Below are 14295 nucleotides of genomic sequence, written 5' to 3'. Positions count from 1 at the left end.
AAGTTAGGCAATCATTCTCTTCGGAAGTGAGCCTGTATACTACTCACACGCTTTTGGCGCTGTCTATGCATATTTCTCCCTAAAATTAGATGATGTTTTGTGAAATTCTATATAGGATCATTTTTGGAACAACTATTTTATGTACAATCTCAGCCAGGATCATATTTTACAGAGTGTAAATAAATAAAGTTAATGAGTAACCTAAGTGCAAATACATCACAAATAATAGCATGAGCAAATCAAAAGTGAAATTTTTATTTTATGATTTTTCTCCGTAATGTTCATTCCTAACGCAGCACAAAGAAATGCAGATGTCTTGCAGGTATTTTGGCATATTCACTCTACCCTGAAATGTGGTTCCAGAGAAGGTTTTACCGTCATGTGGGGTTACTGGCTGAACTCTGCTTGAACCTGACCGGCATATCATTTACAGTACACACAAACAATTGTGCTATGATCACCTGCTTCAGACAGAGGGTTCAAAGTAAGTTCGTGTCCCTGCACACCTTCAATACATTTCCTGAAAACAGCAATAACTGGCCATGTGTTTGATTTGCTAGAGTGGAAAATATTAGAGAAATTGCTTTTATATATGGTCTTATATCTACTGTGCCATATATCTGAATGTAACAGGAAAGAAAACAAACACATAGGGAAAACAAAACTTTGTGAATACTGTCGATTTGGGCTTAAAATATTAGAATGTTGGAGATTATAGACGTAATTCTATTAGGAGCAGGATAAAGAGAGAAAAAAACAACAGAAACTCAACCTAAAACCTACATACAGTATATAGCCAGACCTAGATGCAGATACATCTGATAAATCCAGGAGGCACAATAATATAGGCGAGTAGTAATGTATGTTGCAAACAGGGAAAGTGAAGGAGTGTGAAATTAAATCCAAATGCTTCGCTGTAATTTTATACAATCATTTTCTGCAGTCGGATGACATTTGCCCAAGTATGATTTCTGCTAAACTTCTTCATGTGCTGGATACAAAGATCTTTATTATTATTATTATTAGCATTTATTTGCAAAATTATTTTTGGTAGCAAAGGGTTACATAAAAACACTGGAGGCCTTAGGTTGTACAAGCCTGGGGTACACAGTCCTTGTTTGATGAACTGATGCTAAAATATTTTCATGCATGCTTCAAATGCCACATTTATACCCTCTAACTACTGAGAATACCATCATTACTTAAATAGCCATTATAGTTGAAAAATGACTAGTGACCCTGAGTTTAAAGCCCACAATGTGGTTACACACATAGGGGTAAATGTTTTAAAGGGACACTGAACCCAATCTTTTTCTTTCATGATTCAGATAGAGCATGTAAGCAACTTTCTAATTTACTCCTATTATCAAATTTTCTTCATGCTCTTGGTATCTTTATTTGAAATGCAAGAATGTAAGTTTAGATGCTGGCCCATTTTTGGTGAACAACCTGGGTTGTTCTTGCTGATTGGTGGATAAATTAATCTACCAATAAAAAAGTGCTATTCAGAGTTCTGAACCAAAAAAAAAGAAGCTTAGATGCCTTATTTTTCAAATAAAGATAGAAAGAGAACAAATAAAAATTGATAATAGGAGTAAATTAGAAAGTTGCTTAAAATTATAATGCTCTATCTGAATCACGAAAGTAAAATTTTGGGTTCAGTGTCCCTTTAAGCTACGTTCAAAGCTTTTTTAGTTATGTGGAGCAGGTTTGCATAAGCAAGTCTGCTGCCACATATTTAAGAAAGAAAGACTGCTTCTTTTTTCCTCTCCGCTACCTCAGAAGTGGCAACATCAATCACCCTGACACTCACTCGTTCGGAGTGATTGACAATCCCTGCTCTAGTGAAACTGGTTGCGCTGCAGCAGGGGGCAGAATTGCACAAGAATCCTCTTGTGCAATGATAACTTTTGCCTTGCGATGAAATATCTCAAGTGGCGATTGCAGGCAGACAAGTTCACTACTGCAGGAATTGTACATTTATCCCATAGTAGAAGTACCGCTCAGGACCCACAAAGCACTGCTGGTCGCAAGACCCAGCTGTGTAACTAGCGCCACTGTAACTAGCAGTGGGTTAAATTAAAAAAAGCTTCAGGGTAGTCTTAAAACTACATGTTCTAAAGAATTAGAGGATGTAATTGCTTGACTGATGTTGCTCCCAAGTAAATCCGAGCCGCTGAGAAAGAAGAATGTTTCATGTTTTTATATGGATATTCTAATATAAATATTGCATGCACTCATTAGAACATGCCATTTTTGGTTTGCTGACCGTATTTAACCCTTTAGGTGCTAAACTGTTTTAAGTTTTTTTTAAATTTCCCCCCCCCGATCCCCAAGACTTACACTGTTGGAAAGGATAGGCGATTACCTTTCCAACAGTGGGTCTTGGAGGTCTGTAGCTGCTTAGATGCCTGAGATACAGGCTTCTGAGCAGCATGCCCCCTGCTCCTATACTTAACATTGTTCATTTTAAATAAAGTTGCGTCACCGCGCATAACGTAAATCCCCGGTAATGCCTGTCACTATGCAGGCCTGATCACCGGGGTAGGAGTGGGTGGGAGCCCTCAGATCTCCCTCAAGGTGGGAGAGTGCTAGCGACGTCTCTGAGCCGTCGTTAGCACCAGAGTAGGAAACTCTTTGATGGCTCAGAGCCATCGTTAGGGATTAACTAAAGACTTAGGGCTCGATTTATCAAGCCCCTGCGGCTGCAAGTTCTCACAAGAACTTGCTCGCCGTGATTTATCAAGCAGCGGTCACCAGACCGCTGCTTCCCTAAGCTCTTCGCCACCTCTAAGGTGGCGAAATTCAATCTCCTCGGTCGAGTCCGACCGAGGAGATTGACAGATCCTGGCCGTGCGTGATTGGCTGTGCGCGGGCAGGGGGCGGGATTGCACGCGAGCGCAAAATTGCGCTCGTGTGCAATGGGGAATACCTGCGGGTAATTTTGCCCCTGCCACAGGCGAGCTGAGGCGTACAGGGGCGTGTTTACGCGCCCCTGTACGCCTTAGCGTTAATAAATCTAGCCCTTAGGCTAAGTCCTGCTCGGGAGGCCACAAGCATTGCAGCTCTTGAGCCAGTGATTGGTGGGTTGTGTGACTGCCTTTCCTGATTGGAAGTGTTTTGCTTGAGAGCTCCAATATTATGTGTTTAACCCATTTGGTTGGATATGCTACTGAATTAGAACATGTATTTTTTGCATTAGAATGTCCCTTTTAATCTAGTGCAACAGAGGCAAATGGTTAAACTGTCAGTAAACAGCTGGTAATTAAATTTCTGTTGTCTTGCTATAAAAAACATATCAACCAAGTCTAAACATTTGTAAAAGAAATTAACATCTCGTTTGTGCAATTAGTTTTCAATAGCCAAACTCCACCAACCCCTTGCCTCATTGGGAGGAGCCAATCCGGGCTTGGATCTGCAGACAACAAGGCTAGCCAGGGTTATAATGTTAATATAAAGTGCATTGTTTTGCAATTGTTAAAAGGTTCAGTACGCTCCTTGTAATTACCTGATCTTTCTGTTGTGTTGCTATAGAATAAAATATCAGCCAAGTCATTTTTAAACAATCTTGTTTACTGCATTGTTTTTTAATAGCCAAACTCCACCCACGACTTGCCTTATTTGGAGGAGCCAATCTGAGCTTGAGTTTGCAGACAAGGCTAGTTGCAGTCATAAAATTAGTATAAAGTGCATTGTTTTGCAGTTGTTAGCAGTTAACGCCAATAAGAGAAAGAGCAGGCAGTAAAAGCCACAACATCAGAGATAAATTACATGAAAAAGGCGGGAAAATAAATAATTTAAGTATATTACAAAGTTATTTTACGATGCATAACTAGGCAGTCTATATAAAAAAATCCCTTTAAAGCCAATTAGGGAAAGAATTAAGGAAACAATTAACCACATTTTTAGAGCTAAATGACGTGAAAAATGGAAAAACAAATAAATAATGACAGCATATTGCAAAGTGGTTTCCCCAAATATAACTAAATATTGTATACTAAAATCTCAAGGAGTTAACTGTCCATTTAATCATTTATTTGGTTATAATGTTAAATAACTTCTGAATATCATGATCTAGTTCTGTTGAAAACTTGAACAATAAACACACTGCACAACACTTTGAAGCATTAGTGACACTCTATGTGACTATATGCTACTAAGATTTACAATGGGCGTGCATGGGTGTAACTTAAAGGGACAGTCTAGTATAAATTAAACTTTCATTATTCAGATAGGACTTTTAATTTTAATCAACTTTCCAATTTACTTTTATCATCAAATTTGCTTTTTTCTCTTGGTATTCTTAGTTTAAACTAAACATAGGTAGGCTCATATGCTAATTTCTAAGCCTTTGAGGGCTGCATCTTATCACATGCTTTTTAAATCTCTTTTCAACACAAAGAGACAGAAAGTACACGTGGGCTATATAGATAGCACTGTGTTCAGGCACAGTGGGTTATTTAAGATCTAGCACAATACAATGCTAAATTTAAGACAATAGATAATAAACAGTCACAGTTATGTGATCAGGGGGCTGGAAGAAGGTTCCTAGATACAAGGTAATCACAGAGGTGAAAAGTATATTAAAGGGACATGAAAGCCAATTTTTTTCTTTTGGGATTTAGAAAGAGCATGCAATTTTAAACAACTTTCTAATTTACTTCTATTATCTAATTTGCTTCATTCTCTTGATATCACTTGCTGAAAAGCATATCTAGATATGCTCAGTAGCTGCTGATTGGTTGCTGCACCTAGAGGCCTTGTGTGATTGGCTCACACATGTGCATTGCTATTTCTTCAACAAAGGATATCTTAAGAATTGAGCAAATTAGATAATAGAAGTAAATTGAAAAGTTGTTTAAAATTGCATGCCCTATCTGAATCATGAAAGTTTAATTTTGACTAGACTGTCCCTTTAATATAACTGTGTTGGTTATGCAAAACTGGGGAATTGAGTAATAAAGGGATTATCTATCTTTTAAAACAATAACAATTCTATGGTAGACTGTCCCTTTAACCTCAATGGGCCCCAGGGTAAGGCTGTGGCGCCATCTGAACAGTGCCCTTTCTGTTCAGGGGGGAAAAGACATAATGCAGAAGGACCCCAGACCCTACCATGCCCCCCCCCCACACCTGTAACAACACCACAACTAATTGTAGGGCTGGTCTCAATTGAGACCTTGCAGTTACGCCCCTGGACACTTGTTATGCTTCTGAGGAGTAGAGTTGTTCAGGTGAGAGCATTTTAAAATTCATTCATTCACCTAAATACGTGTTTGTCCTAGTGAAGTTTCTTGTCTCGCAGTCGTGTCTTGTTATATGGAAGCAGACAAGGTATTTTTTTTATTTAGTTTCATTTGCTTGATGTTTTTTTCTCAAGTTGTCTTGTTTGTCTGTTAGAGTGGACTGTTCTTTAAAGGCTGTTTATTTAAAAAACAAAACAAAAAAAACAACCAATTTTGATATTCTGTGTGGAAGGACGTTATCGGTTTACTGGAAAAAAACAGATCCTTTGATTTAAATGGAGAAGATTTTCCGAACTCGTGGCTCTGATATAATATAAGCTAATTTTTTATTATTTGAAAGTTTTTCCTACTGCAATTCTCATGCACCTTTTTTCATTTTGCTGTGACGTTGCAATCCTTAAAATGGCCCCCAAACTCCTCCCCAATGTTGTGTATCGTTGAGTGCGGTTTCTGCAGATGAAAATGTACACCCTCGCAAGCGACTCTTAAATGAATACTTAGGGTCCGTGCATGAAGTTGGACGCATTGCACGATTGGCTACAATTGTCACGTGGGCATTGGAGTGTGTAACATAATCCAGAACGTTTATTCAGCGCCTCAGTTAACACTGGACAGAGGACTCTATTAATATTCATTTGTACAGCAGGCACAGTATAGTGAGTGGATAACTACAATATGTTATGTTTAGTTATAGATATTTAATAATAGAAATTAAGGCCAAATAATAAAATGCTGATTTTTGAACCAAGCAATCCTCGGGAATCTAGTGTGACTACCATCTGAAAACAGGTGTCCTACAGGTCTCTTTCAGACCTGATATTGAAATCAGAGCTGAGTACCCAATAACTCTGCTTTTAATTAATAACACAATTAATACAGAATGTATTGAAATCAGAGCCGAGTACCCATTAACTCTGCTTTTAATTAATAACACAATTAATACAAAATGTACAAAGTGCTTGCAGAGCTGATTGGTTTCAGATGCTCTGTATAATAATGCAGCTTGAGGCGAAACCCTCTGAGGAGGACGTAGCACGCACAGTTTGTTATTGAATTTGTTCACCCTGCTCTTCCTGTATTAAAACCAGCAAGTTCTTTACAATGCACATGCACTGTTCTGCGTGCACAGCGTGTTGACGTCATGCACACCGCGTTTTGAATAATTTAAAAGTAAAAGGAATGCGCCAAAAGAAGAAAAAAAATGGTGGGGAAGGAGTTTGGGGGCCATTTTGAGAATCACAATAGCACAGCAAAATGAAAGAAAAACATTTTATTCCTGTATGTGCTTACTAGTGGGTCAAGGTGCAGGAGAATTGCGTTAGGAAAAACGTTCAAATAATGTAAGTGTATCCCAGGTGTTTTAAAAAAGTAAAGGAGAAAACATAATTTATGCTTACCAGATAAATTCCTTTCCTTCCTGGCAGGGAGAGTCCACAACTTCATTCCTTACTGTTGGGAAATACAACACTTGGCGAGTCCGATTACCTCCATACACTGAGCCAAAACATCCAAAAGTTAGCTTGCAACGTCTCTGATCTGTGAGGAATATTCTCATGGATATGGAGTCTATTATAGTTCCCAGGAAATTCACTCTTGTACTTAGAGTAAGATAACTCTTTTCCAAGTTTATCTTCCATCCATGTGATTGAAGAAGACTGAGAAGGAACTCCGAATGTTCTTCAATTAGACGAAAAGATGGTGCCTTTACCAAGATATCATCCTGGTAATGTGCTACCGCAATACCTTGTGTTCTGGCAACTGCTAGAAGAGCCCCCTGAACCTTTGTAAATATCCTTGGAGCAGTAGCCAGGTCAAACGGAAGAGCTATGAACCGGAAGTGCTGGTCCAGAAAAGCAAACCTCAGGTACTGAAAATGTTCCCTGTGAATCGGAACGTGAAGGTATGCATCTTTCAGTTCTATTGTGGTCATAAACTGTCCTTCCTGAACTAGAGGAAGGATTGACCATATTGTCTCCATCTTGAAAAAGGGTACACTCAGAAACTTGTTTAGGCACTTTAAGTCCAGAATTGGACGAAAAGTTCCCTCCTTCTTTGGAACCACGAAAAGGTTTGAATAAAACCCCAAACCTCTTTCTGCTGTAGGTACCGGGACAATTACTCCTAGAGAGGAGAGATCCCGTACGCAACCGAAGAAGGCAGCCCTCTTTTCTGGTATTGTCGAAAGACTGGAGAGTAGGAATTTGCCCCTGGGCGGATGAAACTTGAATCCTATCCTGTATCCATGAGATACAACCTCCAGGACCCAAGGATCCTGTACATCCTGGAACCAAGAGTCTAAAAAAAGAGACAGTCTGCTCCCTACTCGATCCGATCCCAGACCGGGGGCCGCCCCTTCATGACGATTTGTTCTCGGTGGGCTTCTTACTCTGTTTAGACTTATTCCAGGAGTGAGCGGGCTTCCAAGTACTCTTGGGCTGCTCGGACTTGGAAGAGTTGCTATTGTTGCGATTTGTCAGTGCGAAAGGAACAAAAATTTGACAGTTTCCATCCCTTAGGCCTATTCTTTTCTTGCGGTAGGAAGGCACCCTTTCCCTCCGGTAACCATAGAGATAATGGAGTCCAGCCCTTGCCCGAATAAAATCTTCCCCTTGAAGGGAAGAGAAAGGAGTCTGGATTTAAAAGTCATATCTGCAGACCAAGACTTCAGCCAGAGAGCCCGGCTTGATAGAACCACAAAGTCAGCAGCCTTTGCATTTATGCAAATAAACTGCATATTCGCGTCACAGGTGAAGGAGTTAGCAATTCTCATAGCCTTAATTCTCTCCTGAATATCCTCGAGGGGAGTCTCCACCTCAATGAGCTTGGATAAAGAGTCGCATCAGTAGGTAGCTGCTCCAGCAACAACGGCTCCAGCTGCCGCCGGTTGAAATAAAAACCCTGTATGTTGAAACATCTTCCTCAGAAAAGTTTCCATTTTTTATCCATAGGCTCTCTAAAAGAAGAACTATCCTCCAGAGGGATAGTAGTATGTTTAGCCAGCATGGAGATAGCGACATCCACCTTCGTGATGGAACCCTACAAATCTAATTGAGAGTCAGGGACTGGGAATAATTTTTTAAAAGTAGACGAGGGGGAAAAAGAAGTTCCTACTCTTTCCCATTTGTTACTAATAATGTTCGCCATCTTAACTGGCACAGGAAAAGTCAGCGGGACCTTCCTATCTTTGTAAACCATGTCTAATTTAGGGATCTTAGGCTCCTCAGGGAGTGTAGCCTCTGGATCCTCTAGATTAGACAGAACCTCCCTTAATAAAAAATGCAGATGCTCAATTTTAAATCTAAAGGAGGGTTCCTCCGCTGAAGGAGGTTTAGTAACTAAAGTCTTCAACTCAGAAAGTTCACCCTCTGAAGCTACAGAGGTTAACTCATCCTCGGATAGCTGTGATATAGTAGCTAAATCCGACAAATATTTAGATGACTCTTGGTCAGGAGAACTATGTTTAACCTTTCTCTTGCGTTTGTTAGAGCGAGTTAAGACACTTAGTGCCGCAGACACCGCCGATTGTAACTGTGCGGTAAAGTCAGCTGGAAAAAAGCCACCTCCAGATAGTGGATTAGTTGAGCCACAGGAAACTGAATGTGGAGCGGGAAATGAAGAAAGGGTAGTAATTTCTCAGAACCCAGATTTCTGAGAAGTAGACGGCTCAGAAGGGCTAATAGCGCTATGAGTATTAGCAGGCTTGTCTCCCTTCTTAGACTTTAGAACAGTGTTTAGGCAAATGGAACAAAATTGAGCAGGTGGGCAAACCACAGCCTCCTCACAATATAAACAGGAATTATTAATCAGTACAGAAGGAGCGGAACCTTCTAATGTAGTATTAAAGTCCTCCATAGCTTTGTATATACCCACAGAAGGACAATCAAAATGAAACGCTTTTATTTAAAAAACGGTATCTTAATACTGCAAATGGCTGGGGCACTCACCACCTCCTAGACTCAGACAGCCAACAGTGAAAACACTCTCCTCAGGAGTGATGTCTACAGAAGGAGCTTAGGAAATTAAAGGGACCGCACCCGCTCACGTGGTACGTAAGACAGGACTTCCCCTGCTATGAAAAAGGGCGCCAAGGTATTATGAGCTGTGCAACACTTAAAAAATGAAAGTGAAATCTGTTTGTTCCAAGCCAAAAACACACAGCCTATGAGCCTAAAAAACTCTAACATTACATATATAAATCCCTAAACTGTTCAAATAATCTCTCTGAAGGAGATATTAACCCTTGACGCTGTATAGCGTTTTAAAATGTATATATAAAAAACGGTCTTCCCTCCAGGATCCATGCTGTGGAACAGGCACAGCCTCTCAAGTGTGACTTGCAGCAGCGCTTCTGACATGGCCTTGAGTGTGTAGCAGCAAGCAGTGAAAATCGTCAACACTGATTGCTCAGGAGCTGTTAGCGACAGTCTGGATGGGTTTGCATCTCCAGACTCTAACTTTCATCAATACTCTCACTGAGAGGTTGACATGATTACTTAAAACTCCAGTCCTTTCTCGAAGGGAACATACCCATACAGGACTATCCAAATCTTCTGCCACTTCTCTGCACCTCCTATAGTGACAAAAGGCAAATAATGACTGATTTGGAAGATTTGGATAGTCCTGTATGGGTATGTGGGAGGGATATTTAAGCCTTTCGCTGTGGTGTCTTTGCCTCCTCCTGGTGGCCAGGTGTTGTATTTCCCAACAGTAAGAAATGAAGCGGTGGACTCTCCCTGCCTTATTGAAGGAAAAGGTATGCTCCCTTCTAGTGTAATTATAGAACAAGGTGCAACCTAAAAAGATTATATACATACCAGTTAAGAGCGAAGACCACTTCGGAAGCCTGATGAAACAGACAGCAGTCTGAGAAACGTGTTGCTTTCTGTGATTTTAATTATCAGAGTCATATGGTTGACAGCTGTATTTTATTTATACCATTAAATTGTGTAATTTTTTACTTTTTCTGAGAGTCTGAGCTTATTCTACCCATTGAGGACATCAGGGTGACCAGTTTTCATGCAGTGCCAGTGAGCTGGGACACTGCAAGTTCCTAGTCAGTCTGACTTAGCACAATTAGGTGCTGCTCCACTTGTGAGTATTCATTTGGCATTCATATTATCCATTTGTCTCAACTATATCACACTAGGAGGCGCCTTTGTTTTGTGATTCTTGTTCACAGTGAAAGTTTGTATCCAGATCGTTGACCTGGCAAAGAGCTGACTCCACATTGGGCGTGACCAACATATGATACATCATCTGATTAATACAGGAGGAATACCAACATCAAAAGGACATTTGTACCTTTGAATTCACCTAAGGACTGACATCTTGAACAGATTCAGATAGAGTCAATAGGACCCATTGTGCTTTTGCTTATTTAACATGTTTATGTTTAATTACATTTAGTATTGGGATACAACTGTATTTGTTCTATAGCCATTGGTTTGTGTATATATATTATTACACTTATTTGAGTTAGTGGGTCGCAACAAGGATTCCCAAAATCCCCATATCTGTACTTGCACCCCCTAGAGTTGCAACCTAGTGTAGGCAACATTATTACCAAAAATGTACTCACCGTTCCTGAAGTCCGACGGAGAAGGTCTTCTTCCAGACGGCTCCATCATTTTCTATCTTCATCCGGAGCAAAGGTGGCGCGGAGCTGACTTTCCCGATGCGTGGATCCTCAGCGGCGGGCCTCAGCACCATGGAGGCTCCTCTTCATGCGATCGTCTGTCGCACACTGAAGATTGAATGCAAGGTACCCCATATTTATTGGGGTACCTTGCATTCCTATTAGCTGAAATTTTGAAATCAGCCAATAGGATGAGATCTATTGAAATCTTAATGGTTGATTTGAAAAGCCAATAGGATTTTAGTAGCTCTAATCCTATTGGCTAATTTCAAAATTTCAGCCAATAGGAATGCAAGTTACCCCAAATTGATTGTGGTACCTTGCATTCAATCTTCAACGTACGACGGACATCGGATGAAGTGGAGTTTCCATGCTGCTGAGGACAGCCGCCGAGGACCGCACCCATTGAGGACTGCCGCTGAGGATCCACGCATCGGGGAAGACAGCTCCACCTTCGTTCCGGATGATGACAGAAGATGACGGAGCCGCCTGGAAGAAGACCTTCTCCGCCAGACTTCAGGAACGGTGAGTTCCTATTTGGGGCTTAGTCTTAGACTTTTTTTTCATTTTTTTGGGGATAGCTTTTTTTTTTTAGATTAGGGTTTTTAGGGCTGGAAAAGAGGTGATTGCCCTTTTAAGGACAGTAAAAGAGCTGAATGCCTATACAAATTCCCCAGGCAATTGGTAGTTTAGGGTTTTTTACTGTTAGTTTTTTTATTTTTGGGGGGTTTGGTTTGTGGGGGGGTTTACTGTTAGGGGGTAATTGGTAAATTTTATAAGTAAAAGAGCTGTTTAACTTAGGGCAATGCCCAACAAAAGGCCATTTTAAGGGCTATTGGTAGTTTAGTATTCGATTAGGTGGTGTTTTTATTTTGGGGGGATTTTTTTTATTTTTATAGGGGTATTAGTTTAGGTTTAAATTTTTTACTATGGATAGCTTTGTTTATTTTTGTCTGTAATTTTACTTTTTTTATTTTGTATAACTTTAGCTTGGGGGGTTGTATTTTTTAAACATAGAGTTCCCTCTGTTTTGTGTTTGACTAAGAAACATCTATCAATCATCAATCTATTCATCCATCTGTCGGGAAATATTAGATTTGCCCTATCCTTAAACCTTTTTTATATACCTGGAGTATATTAGTTTTCTATCTTTAATTCTCTCTAAATATAACCAAAGTGTACAACAGTTTGCAATTCATAGGTTTGAGACAAAATGATGGCAGACTCATGAAAAACTGAAATACTTTTTTGTGAGAAATGCTGGCACTGAATATATAATAACTTTGTCATGGTGAAATAAAAAAAAGGTCTATATTTCTGCAACTCTTTGATTGAAGTAATTGCCAATAAAAAAACTCCATAAACAAGTTTAACGTAGGTTTAACATAAGTGCTTTCAAGACCAAAGAAAGATCCCATGGATTAATTATTGTTTTACCGGAGGACAAGTGAAGATCTGCTTGAAAGAACTGCTTTATGCGCCCATGTATTACCTGTTACTGGGGATAAAGCTTAGAACTAATACTTAGGCCAGAATTTAAACCTTCAAGTAGAAAATCTAGTAGAATTTATATTTCTTGATGATTTTGAGTGCATGTCTGACATGTCAAGTTAGACTGAAGGTATCCATTGCATAAACTAAACTGGCAGAGGAATGACAGATTGTCAGCTGATGATTCTGTCTCTTTCATCAAAAGAGGGCTCATAATACCCCTTTAGCCTTTTGTAGCCCATAGTTTCAAAGTACATTTTAACTGCTAATCCCTGGAGAAGATGAGTGTAGAAGGAACACTTGTATTGCCCTTTATTCTATCAGATTCATTGATAACTTGCACAAGAGACATTGAACATACTTATTTCTCATAATACCACCACACCCATGATGGGTTTGTTGAGATGACTTTTCATTAAAGCTCCACTAAAAGATTGTTTGCAAATGCAGAGGATTAATTATAGAAAAAAAAAACAAAAACAACTTTATGGGTTAAAAATGAATGTGTGTTTCATATTTAAGGTCAATACATATGTCTGTTGTTACAATAAACAGTATGAGACAATGAATACTAAATATGTTTACTTAAAGGGACACTGAACCCAATTTTTTTCTTTTGTGATTCAGATGCAATGCAATTTTAAACAACTTTCTAATTTACTCCTATTATCAATTTTTCTTCATTCTCTTGCTTTCTTTATTTGAAAAAGAAGACATCTAAGCTATTTTTTTGGTTCAGAACCATGGAAAGCACTTGTTTATCTGTAGGTGAATTTACCCACCAATCAGCAAGAACAACACAGTGTGTTCACCAAAAATGGGGCGGCATCTAAACTTACATTCTTGCATTTCAAATAAAGATACCAAGAGAATGAAAATAATTTGATAATAGGAGTAAATTAGAAAGTTGCTTAAAATTGCATGCTCTATCTGAATCATGATAGAAAAAAAAAATGGGTTCAGTGTCCCTTTAAAGGGACAGTCTACACCAGAATTGGTATTGTTTTAAAAGATAGATAATCCCTTTTTTACCCATTCCCCAGTTTTGCATAACCAACACAGTTATATTTCTATATTTTTTACCTCTGTGATTATCTTGTATCTAAGCCTCTGCAAACTGCCCCTTTATTTCAGTTCTTTTGAAAGACTTGCAGTTTAGCCAATCAGTAATGGATCCCAGGTAACTTCACGTGCATGAGCACAGTGTTATCTATATGAAAAACATGAACTAACACCCTCTAGTGGTGAAAAATCTGTTAAAATGCATTCTTACGAGGCGGCCTTCAAGGTGTAAGAAATTAGCATATGAACCTCCTAGGTTAAGCTTTCAACTAAGAATACCAAGAGAACAAAGAAAAATAGGTGATAAAAGTAAATTGGAAAATTGTTTAAAATTACATGCCCTATCTGAATCATGAAAGTTTTTTTGGACTAGACTGTCCCTTTAAAGAAATACTAAAACCCCAATTTTAATCCCATGATCAATTTTTCTTTGTTCTCTTGCTATCTTTATTTGAAAAAGCAGGAATCTAAGCTAAGGAGCCTGCCCATTTTGGGTTCAGCACCTGAGTTGAGCTTGCTGATTGGTGGCTATATGTAGCCACCAATCAGCAAGCAATATCCAGGGTCCTGAACTAAAAGTGGGCTGGCTCCTTAGCTTAGATTCCTGTTTTTTCAAATAAAGATAGCAAGAGAATGAAGAAAAATTGATAATAGGAATAAATTAGAAAGTTCTTTAAAATTGCATGCTCTATCTGAATCATGAAAGAAAAAAAATTGGGTTTAGTATCCTTTTAATTAACAATGCTCTAATGTACAAAATAAAAAACATACACAATGTGCCATATAATATATAGTAGAAATAAAAAACAGATACTTGCACTAAAAAGGTGAAGAGACTAAAGTACTGCAGACAATATTTAG

At 39.0% G+C, this 14295-nt stretch overlaps 1 protein-coding gene across 3 annotated transcripts in view; it reads right to left on the bottom strand.

Annotated features, from left to right (window-relative positions):
* The window catches only part of VPS13D (vacuolar protein sorting 13 homolog D), a 1255097-nt gene that overhangs the window by 178563 nt on the left and 1062239 nt on the right, over window positions 1-14295 (bottom strand). The gene's annotated exons all lie outside the window — the stretch shown is intronic.

Source organism: Bombina bombina, chromosome 8 (assembly GCF_027579735.1).
Source record: "Bombina bombina isolate aBomBom1 chromosome 8, aBomBom1.pri, whole genome shotgun sequence".
Classification (NCBI taxonomy): Eukaryota; Metazoa; Chordata; class Amphibia; order Anura; family Bombinatoridae; genus Bombina; species Bombina bombina.
Note: the sequence above shows the minus strand (reverse complement) of the source record. Positions and strands in the feature narration are given on the sequence as shown.